This window comes from Meles meles, chromosome 5 (genome assembly GCF_922984935.1).
Source record: "Meles meles chromosome 5, mMelMel3.1 paternal haplotype, whole genome shotgun sequence".
Taxonomy (NCBI): domain Eukaryota; kingdom Metazoa; phylum Chordata; class Mammalia; order Carnivora; family Mustelidae; genus Meles; species Meles meles.
The window spans coordinates 42159094-42177738 of record NC_060070.1 but is presented as its reverse complement, the minus strand read 5'-3'; the positions used below and the strand labels follow the sequence as shown (position 1 = coordinate 42177738).

The window sequence follows — 18645 nt, the reverse complement described above, 5'->3', positions numbered from 1 at the left end:
GGCAGGGGAGGACAGAAGGAAAGAATCTCCAGCAGACTCCCCACTGAGTGCAGAGCCCTGCATGGGGCTCAATCTCACAATCCTAAAATCATGACCTGAGCTGAAATCAAGAGTTGGCCACTTAACTGACTGAGCCACCTAGGCTCTCCCAGATTGCTTCCATTTAGAAAAAGCCCAAAACTAGGCAAAACTGTACAATGTTGTGTTTAGGGATATATATATTTGTGACAAGAGAGTTATTAATACACACAGGCAACTTTTTTTTTTTTTTTTTTTTTTGGTTGTCAAATGATCCTTCATTGAAATATTTCCTTTGAAATGTTTTCCCTGTAGTTCTTAACCAGCTGGGCATTTCACTGCACCACTATTGATGTCCTCTACGATGTCATGAGGGTGGCCGCCATCAACATTGCAGCCAACAGACCAGGCAGTCTCTAGGATCTCTTTAATGATTCCAGAGAGTTCTCTGGCTAAGGATCAATGCTGCATATGATGGGGAATGTTGACAGTCTCATCAGATTTGGCATTTCCACTGTGCTTAATGTTTTTCTGCTTCTTTCTGTCTCTTGGCAGTTCCTTGAAGGCTCTGATAATTGGGGCAGAGGCAGAAGGTACTACTTCAATCTGGGCCAGTGTGTTCTGAATAGTCAGTTTCACTGTCATCCTCAGATCCTTTCAATTACTGGTGCCAGACTCTTTTGGAGACTGACCCAAGGGTTCAATCTCAGGGGCCAGGTCAGACATGGCACCGACTTCTCCACCAGTGTACCTTAGGTATACAACCTTAGTCTTGTTGGGGTCAAACGTAGGTGGCATGGTGGGCACAGCTGCTGTCAGAGGAACCTGCATTCGGGATGACTGAAGTGAGTTACACCTTCACTGGCTCCAAGCTGAAAACCGAAAAAGATAATACAAAATTTAGTATGGTGGTTTCCTCTAGAGGAGAAGGCGGATGTGATCATGGAGAGGCCCATGGAAGTTTTCCTGGGTAGAAGCCTTAGCAAGGGTAGTTTCAGGGAGTGGCAGGGTTAGAAGCCAGAATGGTGGACTGAAGGACGAATTGAGGCTAATGACATGAACGGCAGCTAGTGCAGTCAACTCATGAAAGAAAGGTTGCTGGATGTCAGAGCAGATTAGATTCTCAGAAAGCAGGGAAAAACGATCACTGGCAGAACAGACTTCTTTCTCATGAGGCAGAAAGAGGGTGTGGTAAGGTGGATCTGGGAGGCTGGTTGGCTTTGAGCTGACTAGAGGTACAAGAATGGAACTGTAGGCTGGGAGCCTTCCTCATATAGAGGGAGGTTCAGAGTCTCTTTTCATTAGTTTTCCAAAGACTGTGTGCCCTCTTGGAGATGAGCAAACAAGATCTCCAAGCAGCTCAGCCACTGTCTGCTTTGGCTCTCATGAGGCCCCTCTGCCAGGAATTCCCACTAGTCAAAGCCTGGGAACAATTGTGGACCAGTTGGCTTCCAGGATCATTCTCATGTTTTATGGGCCAGCTTTCTGTTCCTTTCAGCAGAATTAATGCATGATTGCTCCGACTGCCCACAAATGTAACTTAAAACTCCATCTCATTTCAACTTTATGGTGATGTTATAAAAGCTTCCCAGAGGAAGGGAGCACTCTTTATCTCTGTAAGTTTATTTAAAGGAACAGCTAAGAAAACTCTCTAATCTGGAAACATATAGGAAAGAAATGATCAGGTTGAAAAGTCATGCATATGTATCTTGACTTTGGGGGTAGATCACTGGTGACTTGCCTGGAGAGAAATCCAGAGCTACTAATGGGCAGAGAAAGGAAATGTGTTCTAACAGCTCCAGATGAAGAGTGACAGGGATGGGAACAACCCTGAAGAGGGTCAAGGCACACGCAGGAGAGGTTTCACACCCTGTCAAGAAAAATTGCTGCCATGGCAATGGGGTAGGGAAGTTCTGAAATTTTAGAGGAAAATCCAGCACTCACCCTCTCCTGGCGTGAGTTTGGCTCTCCCCCACCTGATGCTCCCTGAAAGAGCAAGGGAGACAAATATATTAAGAAAAAGGAGGAGATCATCACGTTTCTTTACCTACGGAAACCAGGTCCATTTCAAAGCAGATCAGAAAAATCGGGTTCGGGGCGCCTGGGTGGCTCAGTGGTTAAAGCCGCTGCCTTCGGCTCGGGTCATGATCTCAGGGTCCTGGGATCGAGTCCCGCATCAGGCTCTCTGCTCAGCAGCAAGCCTGCTTCCCTCTCTCTCTGCCTGCCTCTCTGCCTGCTTGTGATCTCTCTCTGTCAAATGGGTAAATAAAAAATCTTTAAAAAAAAAAAAAAAAGAAAAATCGGGTTCAAAATAAGCTTGTCCCAAACCTCAGTAAGACTAAGACACCTTTCTAGGGTTCCATGTCCCTCTCCTTCTGTGTTGGGGCGGCAGTTTCCAGTCATGCTTCTTCGGAAGGTTGAACGAGGTTCCGTTCATTCACACATTCCCTTTATTAATGTCCACTATCTTCAGGGAACTCTTCTACGTGCTGAAGAAGTAACTGTGAAGAACACAACACGGGACCAAGTTAATGGTGTGTATGGTGTGATTTGAATACAGGAGTCAGGAATGCTCAGTGCATTTGTCTGTGTCATCTGGGATGGTTCTGACAGCTACTTACAAACAAGCTCTCTGGAACAGGAGCTTCCTTGCCCTTTCCAGCTCTAATGAGTCTGCTTCATTCATCACCGCTGAGCTCCCACAGAGCCATTCCAGTCAAGCGAGCGAAGAATATACGGAAATACCCATTTGGCCACAGGCTGAGGGATGGTTTTCTCCCAATTCCCCACTCCCTCCAATGAACCTCCTGGCGACCCGTGCGCGGAAAAGCTCACCACCCCGCAGCCCCCTTCCCTCCCACTCTTCAGAAGAAGGACCCTCCCGCGGACCAGGGAGGGACAGCAGCCCCAGCTGGGAGCGGCCTACAGTCCCAGGCCCTTCGGGGCCCCACCTCCCACAGGTCCCAGCAGTGTCGGGCGCTGGCCGCTGCGGGGCGCTGCGGCCCCACTTTAGGAGCCGCGGGTGGGGCGGGGCCAGGGCCGGGAGAGCTGCGGGCGCGGCGAGCTCCGCCACAGGTAACCTGCGGGAGCCGGGGGCGCAGCCTGGCGAGCGGGCGGCGAGCGGGAGGCGAGAGGCGCGGCGCTGGGCGGCGCCGAGGCCCAGGGGCCGCCGGAGCCTGCGGGAACCCGTCCCCGTCGTCTCCCCTCGCCCCCCACCCTGTCGCCGGCAGCGGTCCCTGCGGCGCGGACGTCCGGCGCGCGAGAGAAAGGTACAGTGCGACCTCGCTGGGTTCCTTCGAGACCCCTCTACATCTGAGGGCCAACGTCCCCCACTCCCGGGGGACCTCCCGGTGTCGGAGGTGGGGGCGCTGCTCCCTCGGCGCCCCAGGTCGCAGACCGCTTGGGGGAGGACACCCAGAGGGAGCGCGTTGCCCCCTCCCCTGCGGCCTCCCGAAAGCCGGGACCGGAGGGGGGTCTTCCTGGGGCACCTCTCTGATCGCTTTGCTTCACTTGCCTCCCCGGAGTGTAGAACTTTGGGTCGGGGTGGAGAACTTTGTCGTCTTGGCTTGTCCCCCTCCTCTTTCTCCAGTGAGCTCAGAGTTTGAAGAAAGTGGTGGTAGGGGGGCGGGGGTCACCGGGTATTTCTCCCGGATGCGGTGGCTGGGGGTCTGCGGGAGTAAAGGAGGGTCCCTGTTGGTCGCCTTGCGCTCTCCGCCGCCCCCGGGCCTGCGGGTCGGCCTCAGAGGGACCGGGTTCGGCTCGGACGCGCCAGCAGCCTGCTCCCCCCTCCCCTTACCCCTTTGAGGACTGCCAAGAGGCGCAGACCCGAGAGGGTGGGGGCTGGACTCCCGTCCCTGAGAGGTCCGCCCGGGCTGGAATTAAGCTCTGTGAAGAGTTAGCAAGAGGCATCTCCCAGGGTCGGGGCAGAGGAAGCGAGGCACGTTGGTTTGAGGGCAGACACCAGTTTACCGACACTAGTCTTGGGGATTTAAGTGCGGTGCTAACGGCAGATTTGGGGAGAGGGAGGGGAAGTGTGGAGCAGTATTTGTGACAGGAGAGGGGCTTGAATTTCATAAAGCTGGTCAAGAATGTTTTCCCTGCAGCACACTGAGATGGCTCAATGGTGGAGATCGGCTTTGGGGTTCTGAGATTGTGTCTTGATTCCACCACTTGTTAGTTGTGTGACTTTGGAAACAACATTTCTTTCTTCTTCCCTTGCTTTCTTCGTTCTTTCTGCTAGTCAAATGAATCAGTAGGAGCGGAGAAGGAACAAAGAAATCTGTAACTGACTGCGATCAATTAATCGTAAACACCACTGCACTTGGATCAGCCTGGAAAACCCATTTCATTAAACTTCGTTTTTAAAACTGTAAACTGGGTATATTATACATAATTGGGTAGTATTGTGGAAATTAAATGAAATGTTGTAAGTTAAATGCTCGGCAAGGTGCTCTTGAATGTTAGGTATTCTTTTTGTGAACCTGTTGGATGATGATATTCATTCATGTTTAGGTCATGTCTATTAGGCCAATGTCAGTGAAAAGAACTTGGCAATGAGGACAAGCACACCTGGGTCCACAGTAGGACACAGTGCTCTGATTGTCTCTGAGGAGATATTTCCCACCCCTTGAAGAGCAATAGCAACCTGTTGTCCTTGCATGTAGGAGGCAACCGTACATGTTTAAGTTCCTTCTGCCATCCCTAGCAGGTGCTTAGTATATGGCAAATGAATTTTTTTTTTTTAATTAGGGACATAAATTAAAATTGGAAGAGTTTTCTACCCTTTTGGTCATAAGTGGGGAGGGGAGAGTTGGAGAGGGTGAAGAAGAATAAGACACCATAAAACAACTAGCTGCACATTGTTGGAAGGTAGGAACCAAGGGGGATAAAAAAAAATGCTCATTTAATGGAGCCTCTGGCTGGCTCAGTCAGTGGAGCATGTGACTCTTGATCTCAGGGTTATGAGTTTGAGCCCATGTTGGGTGTAGAGTTTACTTAAAAAATACACATATAAATATATATAAATGTATATATATTTATATATATATATATTGGGGTACTTGGCTAGCTTAGTTGGAAGAACATGCAATTCTTGGTCTCAGAGTTGTGCATTGGAACCCTCTACTGGGTAGAGACTACTTAAATAATAACATATATATATATACACACACATATATATTATATATATAAAATATATATTATATATAAATTATATTATATATTTATATAAAGAGAAAAATATAGTATTAAGAGAACTTTTAATTTGTTAACTCCATGTTTTCCAGTGATTGTACCAAAAATTAACCTAATTTCCCATTTAAACCTGACCCTCTCCAGAGCCCTCTGGCTAAGCATTTACTCCCAAGTAGAGGCTGATGGCTAGTGATTCAACTCAGAGACAATGCATACTTTTAACTCTGGTGGCCCTACCACATGAAAGTTATGGTCTCCCTATCCCTACAGTGAAATATACCTACACAAAGTATCAAACTACACTTCTGGTGTAAAGAATAAGAATAGAACCCATACACCAAAGTACTCATCACCCAGCTGAAGAACTAGAGCATCTCCAGCACATTGGAGCCCCCCAGTATCTCCCCACGACATTCCAGCCCTCCTTCTGCCTGGAATGAACCGCTGGTTAGATTTGTGTTAACTTTTTTCCCTTGCTTTTCACACCTCATGTGCTACATAAAAAGCTCTGTGAAAGGGAAGTTTCCAAATAAGCGTTTTCACAATAACCTGGAGCATTCTTACTGAACTTAAAAGCGGGATATTGAGAGTGGGATGCAAACCACAAAAAAAGCTGACAGTCTCTGGGGCGTACTGGGGAGGTGGTAGTCTGTCTTTCAAGGTTTTCCCCAGGTTTCCTTGGCACAGGCTCTGTGGGTGTGTTCCTTCTGTACAGGGGAGGCCCAGTCTCTTCCAACATAGCTTGGAGGCTATAATTTTTAAAAGCTCTGCTTGAGTCCCTAAGAATGAGAAAAACAGTAATTTGTGTGCATATGTTTGAGAAGTTTTTTTAAAAATACAAATTATCCAGAGGAACATTGTGTGGGATTTGAAGGATTAAGCCGACAGAGAGCAACCTTTAAAAATGGTTTTCACAAATTCTTCTTTTCCTGGTTATTACGTTTGCGTTTTGAACTTTGTTTTAAGTGACTTTTGCAGGGTCACACAGCTCTCCTTGGAGAATCTTGCACAACTTTGTTACTTATTGATTAAGGCAAAAGATTCCTAAACTCAGTTCATGGCTCCCTTAGTATCTTAGTAATTTTTTCACAGTGCTTGTAGTTTTAAGTAGTTCGTCCTAGTTGGGTTCAAACAACCTATTAAGTATTAATGTCCTAACAACATAGAAGCTATTAAAAAAAAAAAAAATGGGGGCGCCTGAGTGACTCAGTCGTTGGGTATCTGCCTTTGGCTCAGGCATGATCCCAGGGTCCTGGGATCCAGCCCTGCATCCGGCTCCCTGATCACTGGAGAGCATACTTTCCTTCTCCCACACCCCCTGCCTGTGTTCCTGCTCCTGCTAGCTCTCTCTCTGTCAAATAAGTAAATAAAATCTTTAAAAAAAAAATACACATAAGCTGAGAGAAAAAATATTGTTATATCATTCTTAAATAACTCCAATCACAAGCAGTATATGTGTGCCTGTACTAATTCCTAAATCTTGGGAATAGATTGGGTAGCACCGCTCTCATTTCCTGTTCACATTAACTTCTCTGTAGTACTTGCTTTCTATCACGGCACCCTCTGAAAACCCAGGTTTTGCAAAGATGTGTACGATGTCATCGATATGAGCATAAAGTGACCTGACATTGCAACTGAATTCTGGTTGGTAGGTTCAGCATTTTCCAACATGCTGAATACACTGTTTCCCTCAAAACTTTGAAATATCCTGAAGTTGCCCTTGTGAATTTGCTGCAGTATCCAGAGTGCTTTGGTGCTCAATTTGGGCATTGTTGGTTTAAGGTAACACCTTCTTCTGGGGAGAGAGCAGTTATTAAAGAAGGGGTCAGTCTGCCTGAAGTAGCCCCAGGTTAAGCTACTGTGTGGAGTGGGCTAAATCTTGGTTTTTCCTCCACATAAGATGGGATGGGTCATTAAGAGGATTAAACTAGATAATGTACACAAAAGCATCTCTAAAGGGCCTGGAATGTAACAGTCTCAAGAAATGATATTCTTCTATGATTGTTAAATAGTACTAAATAGTCCCATAATAAGTAAATATATCATAGTCCCTATTTAAGAATAGCAGTGGCGGGGGTGAGGGAGGGGAAGGCAGTCAGTGCTTAAAATCTTAATCCTAGGGACGCCTGGGTGGCTCAGTGGATTAAGCCACTGCCTTCGGCTCAGGTCATGATCTCAGGGTCCTGGGATGGAGCCCCGCATTGGGCTCTCTGCCCTGCAGGGAGCCTGTTTACTCCTCTCTCTCTGCCTGCCTCTCTGCCTACTTGTGATTTCTCTCTCTGTCAAATAAATAAATAAAATCTTAAAAAAAAAAAAAAACAAACTCAGTCTTAGCAAATAAATTATGAAGTAGTTGGTTCAAAATATAAAATGCCTTATTGTTTTTCAAACAGCAAATTCTGGTGTGCCATTGTGGTACATTTTGACTTGCAGACCCCTGTTTGGAACGTTCATTTTCATTTGCCAACATGTGCCCAGGTTTGAGGAGAAAGTTGAAACTGATTGGAGGGAGAAGGCCTGAACTTGGATCAGTAGATTTCTGATTTCAGGAGGGAAGTACTTTGTCTTAGGTCTTGGGAAGTTTGGACCTGGGTTTGTAGGGCCCAGGGCAGGCTGCCCCCAAATGGCCTAAAGACTGTTTCCAGTTAAGAGTAATAGAGGGGCACCTGGGTGGCTCCGTGGGTTAAGCCTCTGCCTTCGGCTCAGGTCATGATCTCAGGGTCCTGGGATCGAGCCCCACATCTGGCTCTCTGCTCGGTGGGGAACCTGCTTCCTACTCTCTCTGCCTGCTTCTCTGCCTACTTGTGATTTCTGTCTGTCAAATAAATAAATAAAATCTTAAAAAAAAAAAAAAGAGTAATAGAAACCCAGCAGATGCAGCAAAGGTGCTCAGCTTCCCCATAACTGCCTAAATTTACAACTGGAAAGGTCAGACTGCAACAGGAAGAGAAGTATTAACAGAGGCCCCCTTTAGGAACTCATCTGCATAATGGAACATCTTGTTTTTCCAAACATCTCCTTTCACCTTCTGGCTCATGAATTTTCTTCCCTTTGGCCCCTACCTTTTTCCTTAGCTCCTATAAGCTTCAGATTGCCTTGTTTGAGTCCCTAAGTCTTTGGAATCTCTTGTCTGTGTGGATTCCCCTGAAGTATGACTATTACATTTTATTTTCTCCTGTTAACCTGTCTCTTGTCAATTTGATTCTAAGTTCAGCTAGAAGGAACACAGGGCAGAGGAAGGTCTTCCTCCCTGGCCCATTACAAACCTGTAGATGTTTCGAGTAGGGTTTAATTTTTACATGTGCTTACAGCATAGAGAGGCAGATAATCTTTCCAGATGAAAACGTTTTATTAAACTTCTTAGCATCGCATGCGAATTCCTGTCCATTAGTAAGTGGTACTTACTAATCCTCCAAAGAAAGGCTGACTTGAATAAAGACGTCACACATGGCTGTCATGGTGTCTTTCAGGAAAGAGACCTTTACTCCTGTGTCCTGTTCATTTTTCAGACCCTAAGCCTGAGTTAGAAGCTGGGGACACTTTGACAATCTGTGAGAATACATTCAATAGTGATATTTATAGTGTATAAATATATAGTATACCAACAGTGATATTTATAGTGTAGTTTTTTTATTTTTATGGTTGCTCATTTCGGTCATTTATCGTTGAGCAACCTGTACAGAACCGTATGTGATGATGCTTCCAAGTTGACATAAATACTGTTGGATACAATTTTTATTTGTTTTGATTCCCTTTTTTTAGTCAGCTCCATGCCCCATGTCGAGCTTGAACTCAGGACCCTGAGGTCAAGAGTTGCATGCTCTGCCGACTGAGCCAGCCAGGCGCTGCTAGTTCCTAAGGTTGAGGGCTTTTAATTTCTTTGTAAAATTTGGGGTATGTATGTGTGTGGGAGAAACTATTTTGATTCTTATTAACTAATTGTTCTCTTTTTTTTTTTTTTTTCCCATTTGATGCCTGATGTGGGAAACAAAGGCAAAAGAAAAAAATTTCCTTACTACTTCCAGCCCATTGGCAAGTCCTTAAAACAGGCAGAGTGACCTCCCACTGGGAGCTCAGCTACCTGGATGTTGACATTTTGCTAAGGGCAAAAGGCGGTCTTAGCCGGACCCCCCCCCAGGATCCTGTGAGTCTACCTTAAACACATAGAAATTCCTTTGGAAGCTCCCTTTATCTCTTACATTCTTCCCTTCCCCCAAGATACATCTTAAGAATCATCCTTCAAGTATCTGGCCCACTGATACACATCTGAAGGGTCTCAGGACTGAGGGTTTACTAACAATAATAAATGACCTTCCCGAACAATGGCTGGTCCCCTCAGGTCCTAGAAACCTTCTTTCCAAAATACCTTGGAGGTTTGTTCTGTCCCTAACTCCCTGTCAACCTGAAAGTATATAATTGCCACCCTCACAACCCCAGTGCAGCTCTTTCTGCCCGTGGGTCCAAGCTCCCGTGCTTTTATAAAATCCTTTTTGCACCAAAGATGTCCAAGAATTCTTTCTTGGCTGTTGGCTCCAGACCCCAACAACTCTCTAAAAACCACATCAGTGCCCATATACTTGTCAGCATCATTTTCATTTAACAGAATTTCTCTCTCTCTCTCTCTTTCTTTCTTTCTTTTTTTTTTTTTTAAAAGAAGGGATGCCTAGGTGGCTCAGTTGGTTAAGCATCTGATTCTTGATTTCAGCTCTGGTCCTGAGATTGAGCCCCACATAGGGCTCCATGCTCAGTGGAGTCTGCTTCAGATTCTTTCTCTCCCTCTGCCCTTCCCCTCCCACCATGTGTGCGCTCTCTCTCTCAAATAAATAATTTTTTTAAATAAAAAAAGAAATAAGATTTTTGAATCTTTCCCTGGGTTGGTTTGATTATATTTATTACCCAATATCTTAAGGTTTTAGGGTACAAAGTAGAAAACTACATTATGGATAATAAAACTAATTAGAATGAATTGTTTATCTTTTTGTTGTCCGTTACTCTTTTACTGAAAAGAAAATGGAGGGGCGCCTGGCTGGCCCATTGTATAGAGCATGCAACTCTGGATCTCAGTGTTGTGAGTTTGAGCCCCACATTAGGTGTAGAGATTACTTTAAAAAGTTAAAAGAAGATTGAAAATTAGACAGTTTGAGCATCTATTTAACTATTAGAATTCAGTGTTCTGGGGCACCTGGGTGGCTCAGTGGGTTAAAGCCTCTGCCTTCGGCTCAGGTCATGGTCCCAGGGTCCTGGGATCGAGCCCACATCGGGCTCTCTGCTCGGCAGGGAACCTGCTTCCTCCTCTCTCTGCCTGCCTCTCTGCCTGCTTGTGATCTCTGTCTGTCAAATAAATAAATAAAATTAAAAAAAAAAAAAAGAATTCAGTGTTCTTGGGATATGCTTGACATTCGTATTCTCATGAAAAACTAGGAAAGGGCATATAAAGATTAAAACATTTAATTTAAATTTGGGTGCTTGTTGGTAGCTGAATGGACTGAATTCTTACATCGCCCACTTGTTCTTGGTATAAGAATGAAGATTATGGGAAATATTTCTACCCATGATGGTAAAAAAGATTCTTTTTTTAAAAAGTGAATTTAGTGGACCAAACAGTAAATAGTAACCAAGAATGGAGAAGTAGCCCAAAGTAAACTAATCTTAAGCGCTAAACAGGAACAAGCAAGACCTTTTGTTTTTGTTTTTATAAAGGACACCTGCTTTAATAAATCTTCCTAAAATGAATAGATACAATAGAATAATGTTGATTTTTTTTAACAGATATTAAGTAGATGAAAGATGAATATAGAATTTAGTTCTACTGAGGTTGTGACCTTTTCCACATTAGCTTTAGGAATCTTCTCTCATATCATCTGGCTGGGTTAAGTGAGCAGTTGGATGGGGGAGCAGATCCTGGGACCTTGGAGAGGGTGGGAGAACATTGATGGACATCAGGAAACTGGGGATAGTCCTGGCCACCAACTCAGTGTGGAGCTCTAGACACTCTGATTTTCTCAGCCTCAGTTTTTTCACTAAATAAGGGGACCAGACCAAAATACTTCTTTTTTTAAAATTAAGATTTTTATTTATTTATTCAACAGAGAGAGAGAGAGCACATGCTGGGGGAACAGCAGGCAGAGGGAGAGGGAGAAGCAGCCCCCCCCCCCAGCAGGGAGCCTGATGTGGGGCTTGATTCCAGCACCCTGGGATCATGACCTGAGCCGAAGGCAGACACTTAACAGACTGAGCCACCCAGGTGCCCCCAACATACTTCTTGGAAAATGCACAGTTCTGTGAAATTATACATATTCACAATGACAACGCTGTTTCCCCATAATTTTAGAGAGAGAAGTCTTGAGGTTGACCTGATGGTTTGTGGAACAAAGGGAACTATTGAGATTGTTAACTTGATGTAACCTAATGATTTCCTTTCAGTATGAACATCAGTAGCTTCCTGTGTGGTGTCTTCTTCTTTTTTAATATCTTATTTACTTATTTGAAAGAGAGAGAGCATGAGCAGGGCAGAGGGTGAGGGACAAGCAGGCTCTCTGCTGAGCAGGAAGCCCAATATAGGACTCCATCCCAGGACCATGACCTGAGCCGAAGGCAGATGCTTAAGGTACTGAGCCAGGTGCCTCAGGGTGTGGTGTCTTTAAAGATGTCTGTGTATTCACATTCTACAGTATATAAACCAAGAGTGCCATTTTATTCTAAAAGTTGCTTCCAAGTTAAAAAAAAATCATATTCTTATTTCAGTGAGTTAGAATATTCAGTTTCTTTCTTTCTTTTTTTTTTTCCTGCATTTTATTCTAATTCTAGGAAAGTTCCATGGGAATCTGATATACAGGGTAATTTCCTCTAGATGGTGAGTTTTAGAAGGACTGGGATGTTCTCTCCTGGATCTTTTTTTTTTTCCTTTAAAGATTTTATTTATTTATTTGACAGAGAGAAATCACAAGAGAGGCAGGCAGAGAGAGAGGAAGGGAAGCAGGCTCTCTGCTGAGCAGAGAGCCCGATGTGGGACTTGATCCCAGGACCCTGAGATCATGACCTGAGCCGAAGGCAGAGGCTTAACCCATTGAGCCATCCAGGTGCCCCAATAAATAAAATCTTTAAAAAAAAGAATCTTTAAAAACTATGGGGCACCTGGGTGGCTCAGTCAGTTAAGCATCTGCCTTCAGCTCAGGTCATGATCTTGGGGTCCTGGGATTGAACCTTGCTTTGGGCTCCCTGCTTAGTGGGGAACATGCTTCTCCCTCTTCCTCTGCCACCCCCTCCTCCTTATGCATGTACTGTCTCTCAAATAAATAAATACAATCTTTTTAAAAATATATGTATTTAATAAGAGGTGAAATGTGATGACATGGATGGACCTATTTTATCATGCTTATATGATAGTGATTTTTAATTTTTTAATGTAAGATTTATGTCCAAGGTAGGGCTTGAACTCACAACCTGGAGATCAAGAGTCACATGCTCTACTGACTGAGTCAGCCAGGTCCCCCATAATAGTGATTGGAATTTATTATTAAAGATAAAAAAATAAACCAAACCATAAACAATCAACTTGGAAATTTTCAGTTCAGGTTTTTCACAAAACAAAGTTATTTCTTTTTCTCTGACAGAGATAACATGTCTCATGTCAGTTTTAAAACTTTTATTTATTTGTTTATTTATTTATTTATTTAACAGAGAGAGAGAGAGAGAGAGAGAGAGAGAGATCACAAGTAGGCAGAGAGGCAGGCAGAGAGAGGGGGGAAGTAGGCTCCCTGCTGAGCAGAGAGTCCAATGCGGGACTCGATTCCAGGACCCTGAGATCATGACCTGGTCCGAAGGCAGAGGCTTAACTCACTGAGCCATACAGGCGCCCCAAAACTTATTTTTAAGCTAGAAAATGCCAAGTTAACTGTAAGTCCCAGCATGAAATTCTGAGTTCAGACCAACGTAGGCAGAATGCTGAGATGCACTGTAATATGTTTTAGTTGTATTTTAGTTATATTTGATATTACACCGTATATAATATTGGAGAGTAGATAGCTTGAGTGGGTATGTATGGATGCATTTGCATATCCTAGATATACCCTGTGTGGACAGCTGCCCATAGTTAAGAGCCATGGTCTTCCCAGTTGATCTTACTGGGTTTGTTGCCTGGCTTGTCACCTATTGGTTGTAAAAATTTTCACAATTTGCTTAACCTTTAAAGAGTTTATCTGTTCATTTGAGAGAGAGAGACAGAGAGAATACAAGGAGGGTGAGAGGCAGAGGGAGCAGGGACCCCGATGTGGGGCTCAGTCCCAGGACCTGGAGATCATGACCTGAGCCAAAGCAGGTGCTTAACCATCTGAGCCACCCAGGCATCCTTTTACTTAACCTTTTTATGCCTCTGTTTCTTTAACTATGAAATGAGGATTTGAAATAGTTTTGAAACCATATTGTGATGGTGCTCACATAAATCTATATATGTGATAAAATTCATGGAACTACACACACACATATACACATACACACAAAGTGCATGGAAAAAGTGAAATTCAAATAAGCTCTATACATTAGTTAATAGAATTATACCAATCCAATTCCTTGTGGTTATGTAAGGTCATCCTTGGTAGATAGAGTACACAGGAACTCTGTAATTTTTAAAATTGTGATAAAATATACATAATATAAAATTTACCATTTTAATAATTTTTTAAAGTAACCTCTACCCCCAAAATGGGGCTCAAATTCATGGCCCCAAGATCAAGAGTCATAGGCTTTATTTATTTTTTTTTTAAAAAGATTTTATTCATTTATTTGACAGAGGGAGAGAGATCACATGTAGGCAGAGCAGCAGGCAGAAAGAGGAGGGGAAGGAGGCTCCCTGCTAAGCAGAGAGCCCTATGCAGGGCTTGATCCCAGGACCCCGAGGCCATGACCTGGGCTGAAGGCAGAGGCCTAACCCACTGAGCCACCCAGGCACCCTGAGTCATAGACTTTATTGACTGAACCAGCCAGGCACCCCGTCCATTTTAATAATTTTTAAGTGTGCTGTTTAGTGACATTGATTACATTCACAGTGTTGTGTACAGTCATCAGCCCTATTAATCTCCAGGACTTTTTCATCATCTGAAACTGCAACTCTGTATGCATTAAACAATAATTCTTCATTCTCCCTCTCCCTGCCATGCCCCAGGCCCTGGTAACCTCTGCTCTACTTTCTGTCTCTGAATTTCACTATTTTAGATACCTCATATAGGTGGAATCATACAGTATTTGTTCTTTTTTGATTGGTTTATTTCACTTAATATCTTTGAGGTTCATGTATTATTTTTACAACTTTATATGAGGCCAATATTACATCAAAATAAAGTTTAAAAATAAAAAAATCCCATTGATGGAATCCCAGCACTGGACTGTCTCAAGCACAAAGGTTAGGGAGAGTGTAGGATGGCCAGAAAAGCTGAGGAGTGACACTCCCTTTCTTTAACTTCTCCTCCAATTCCTAGTCAGAGGGGCAAGATGCGAGTAGCAGCAATGTTCTCTCTTGTATAGGCAAGTGTCTGCATTATTTACTAGTGAGTTCTTTTACCAACCTGAGGGGCAGCTGTCCAATCTCTTACTAAAACAGGAATTCTTTTTTTTTTTTTTTTAAGCTTTTATTTATTTATTTGACAGAGAGAGATGCAGCAGGAGAGGGAATACAAGCAGGGGGAGTGAGAGAGGGAGAAACAGGTTTCCCGCTGAGCACGAATTCCCAATGTGGGCCTCCATCCCAGAACCCTGGGATCATGACCTGAGCTGAAGGCAGACACTTAATGACTGAGCCACCCAGGTGCCCCTAAAATAGTAATTCTTAACCTGCAGTTTGTCCATGGGCCACGGATGCCTTGAGCTCCCTGAATTTATGTATAAATATTTAAGTGAATGTTCACATGTATATTTGAGAAGAAAGAAGTTCCATAGCTTTCATCAGATTCTCCAGTGGTTCCCTAACCCAAAAATGGTTAATGAGCAATATAAGAAAACATTGTTTACAGAGATGTAGCCACCCCATAACAGGCTCTTTCACTTGGGTATCTAGGCCCCTTTTAGTTTTCTGGTGTATCATTCCCCCAGAAGGTTCCTTTCTGCTCAAACCTGGAATAAGCCAGAACAGTTCTTTACCCTTAGAGCCTCTGGCCATTCTCCTGTGTCCTCTAACCTCCAGGGTTAACCCATTCCTCAGGGGCTAGAGGAACCTCAGGGTGAACTACTTTGGAGTGCCCAGTAGGGGACTTGTGGAATTAAAGTCTTACACAGGACCCAGCCTCACAACTGCCAAATCTCTCCCTACCTTTCTTAGGCTCTTGAAAATACAAAGGAAAAACTCATGAAGTACTACAAAATGACTGAAATTCAGTAAATTCTGCCTTGGGGAATGTAAATTTAAAGATTGTCTAATGGTTTACACTTATGTTTTAAATGTATTATAAATATATCGTAAAATGCCTTCTACCCTGTGTGGTATCCGGTGATTTAGGGAGCTATTGAATGGACATATTGTTATAAGAGATGTTGAATATTAGAATTTATTCAGACTTGTTTGTAGCTCCTATGGATGGATTGCATAAATGGCAAAGGTTGTAATTTGCAAGTTTTTCTCATACATACGACTCCTCAGTTTTTGAATTTATCTCAGAAACCCTTTAATGAATCATATTTATTGACTTTTTTATCTGACTCAAATATATTCTGTTAAGGTAGGCTAAGTGCTCTAATAACCTCTCCAAATGTCAGTGGCTCGATCCAATAAAAGTTTATTTCTAGCTCATACAAAGTGCAAATCTGTTATGCCTGGTTGGGCAGTTCTCTTGGTTAGCTCTCCTTCACGTGACTCAGGGATGAAGGCTCCTTCCATCTTGTGACGCCACCATCTTCAACATGTAGTCTTCAATGTCACTTTAAGTGGGAAGACAGTACGGAAGGTATACTAGATAAACTACCCCCACCCGCGAGTGAAACACATCACTTCTGCTCACATCCTATTGGCTAGAATGAGTCACGTAGCCCCACCTAGATTTAAGGAAGCTGGGAAATGTATTCCCTGGCTGGCAATTGTTTATTAGCGATAATTGTTTACTTTGAAAGGGGAATGGAGCTCTTTGGTGGATAAGTAGCCATCTTTTCTACAAATATGCCAGTCTTTTTACCAGTTCAGTGTAACTACCTTCATATAATTTATCTCTTACTTTCCAAACATCTATATATATGTAGTATGTCGTTATAGTGTAAGGTGTGGATGCGACTTCCATACGGGAAGCGATTGTATCATAATTGCCATGTGAATAAATAAAAATGGGAACCAGCCATCTAGATTCATATATTTATTAGGGAACAAAGCATATTTGATTTACTCAAGTCATCCAACCATGTAGAGAACTGTACATTTGAGAAAGACGGAACAGAGGGAGATTAGCAAAGAACAAGAATATGCATGTTTTATTGGCTTCATGAATGTTATCGTAACAGTTTAAAACTACTTCAAGCCGCTGGTAATAAAGTGTGAAACTCTTTTCCTTTTCAAAAAAAGTAGTCTTTGCCATGGAATGTATTACACAGTCACAAACGTATGTGCCACTTTTACTTATTTGCTACTAAGGGAACCCTACAACTTCAGTAGGATTGGGACCTATTTGTCTCTTTCCGCTTGAAGTAAATTTGTGCGGGGGGCGGGGCACCCTTTGGCTATGTCCAGCTCCTAACAGCTACAAATGGAACATATTGAGGGATTAAGTGTAAGACCATATGAAAGATCACTTGGAATCGTGGAGAAAATGTCCCCCAACCTTAGTGGTATACACTAACTATAGTAATGCTTCACTTATCCATTACGAGTTCAGATCGGACTTTTCTACATAAAGAAATCATCCAAATTAATATTTACCATCTTTTAAGTCCTATTTTTTAATTTTAATTTTTTAAAAGATTTTATTTATTTATTTATTTGACACAGAGAGAACACAAGCAGGGGGAGTAGCAGGCAGAGGGAAGGGAAGCGGAGGGGGAGGGAGAACCAGACTCCCTTGCTGATCAGGGAGACGGACATGGGGCTCGATCCCAGGATCCTGAGATCATGATCTGAGCCAAGGCAGACGCCCGGAACCCACTGAGCCACTGAAGAGGTGCCCCAGTCCTAGTTTTTTAAAAAGTTACATACATTTTATGGTGCCTATGTTAGAATTAAAGGTGCCCCAGACCAAAGGTCAACAAATTATAGCCGTGGACCAAATGTAGCCCACTGCCTCATTTTGTAAAGTTTTAGGAGAGCTTTAGTAGAACTTTGAGTCGAACTCATTCATTTATGTACTATCTTTGGCTGCTCTCACACCACACTGGCAGAGTTGTGTAGTTATCACAGAGACCACATGGTCCACAACACCTAACATATTTCCTGTCTATTCCTTTACAGAAGTTAGTTAACCCCTCACTGGACTTACAATTAGTATGACTTACTTTGAGAGTAATTCTGTTCCTATTTAGAACTCACTTAATCTCTCTGCCTATAGTTTTCTCACCATCGGAATGGGGATAATAAGATCTACCTAATGAAGTAGTTAAAGAAAGTAGTTTTGGGGTGTCTGGGTGGCTCAGTGGGTTGGGCGTCTGCTTTTGGCTCAGGTGGTGATCTCTCCCGTGTTGGGTTCCTTGCTCCTTGCTGGGGCGGGGAGCCTACTTCTGCCTCTGCCTGTTCTGACTGTTGCTCCCCCCAACAGTGCTCGCTCGCTCTCTGTCTGACATAAATAAATAAAATCTCTTAAAAAATAGATAAAAAAGAAAGTAGTTTTTAAAAAAATTTTATTTATTTATTTATTTGACAGAGAGAGATCACAATTAGGCAGAGAGGCAGGCTGGGCGGGGGGAGGGAAGCAGGCTCCCCGCTGAGCAGAGATCCCGATGTGGGGCTCCATCCCAGGACCCTGGGATCATGACCTGAGCTGAAGGCAGAGGCTTTAGCCCATTGAGCCACCCAGGCACCCCAAGAAAGTAGTTTTTAAATAAAATCACCTCAGGCAGGTCGCTAAGGTTATCTTCTAGTTAGCTATCTGCTTACCTGTCTTCCAGATAGCTTCCTTAGACCAGTACTTTTTGAACCTATCATGCTGAGAATCATCTGGGAAATCTACTACAATTCAGAGATTACCACCCTGACTCCTTTAGATGCTGATTCGGTAGGACTCGTGAGGTGTCTCTTTCACAAAGCACCCTGGATTCTGATGTGGGTGGCCTGGACTTGATGGAACTCAGGACCTTGGGGCAACTTGTCCTTTGGTCGCTAGAAATACTTTCTCGGGCAGCTCTAGCTAGATATGTTTCCTGTCTCACTCAGAATTGAAGCCTTGCCTGCTTAATGGGAGAGCTTGCAACCAACAGGAGAATGCCCGGCGGGTATTAATCGTTGGCATTCTGAACACGTGCTGAGAGACCCAG

At 43.6% G+C, this 18645-nt stretch overlaps 1 protein-coding gene and 1 pseudogene across 6 annotated transcripts in view; one reads left to right on the top strand and one right to left on the bottom strand.

The window, feature by feature from the left end:
- Positions 1 to 257: 257 nt before the first annotated feature.
- On the bottom strand, positions 258 to 870 carry LOC123942633 (annotated as a pseudogene).
- A 2211-nt stretch (positions 871 to 3081) lies between these two features.
- Positions 3082 to 18645, top strand: part of ANKRD6 (ankyrin repeat domain 6) — a 186010-nt gene continuing 170446 nt past the window's right edge. For all 6 annotated transcript variants that reach the window (XM_046006161.1, XM_046006159.1, XM_046006160.1 and 3 more), the window contains exon 1: positions 3082 to 3287. The gene's annotated coding sequence lies outside the window, so the exon portion shown is untranslated. The remainder of the gene's footprint in view (positions 3288 to 18645) is intronic.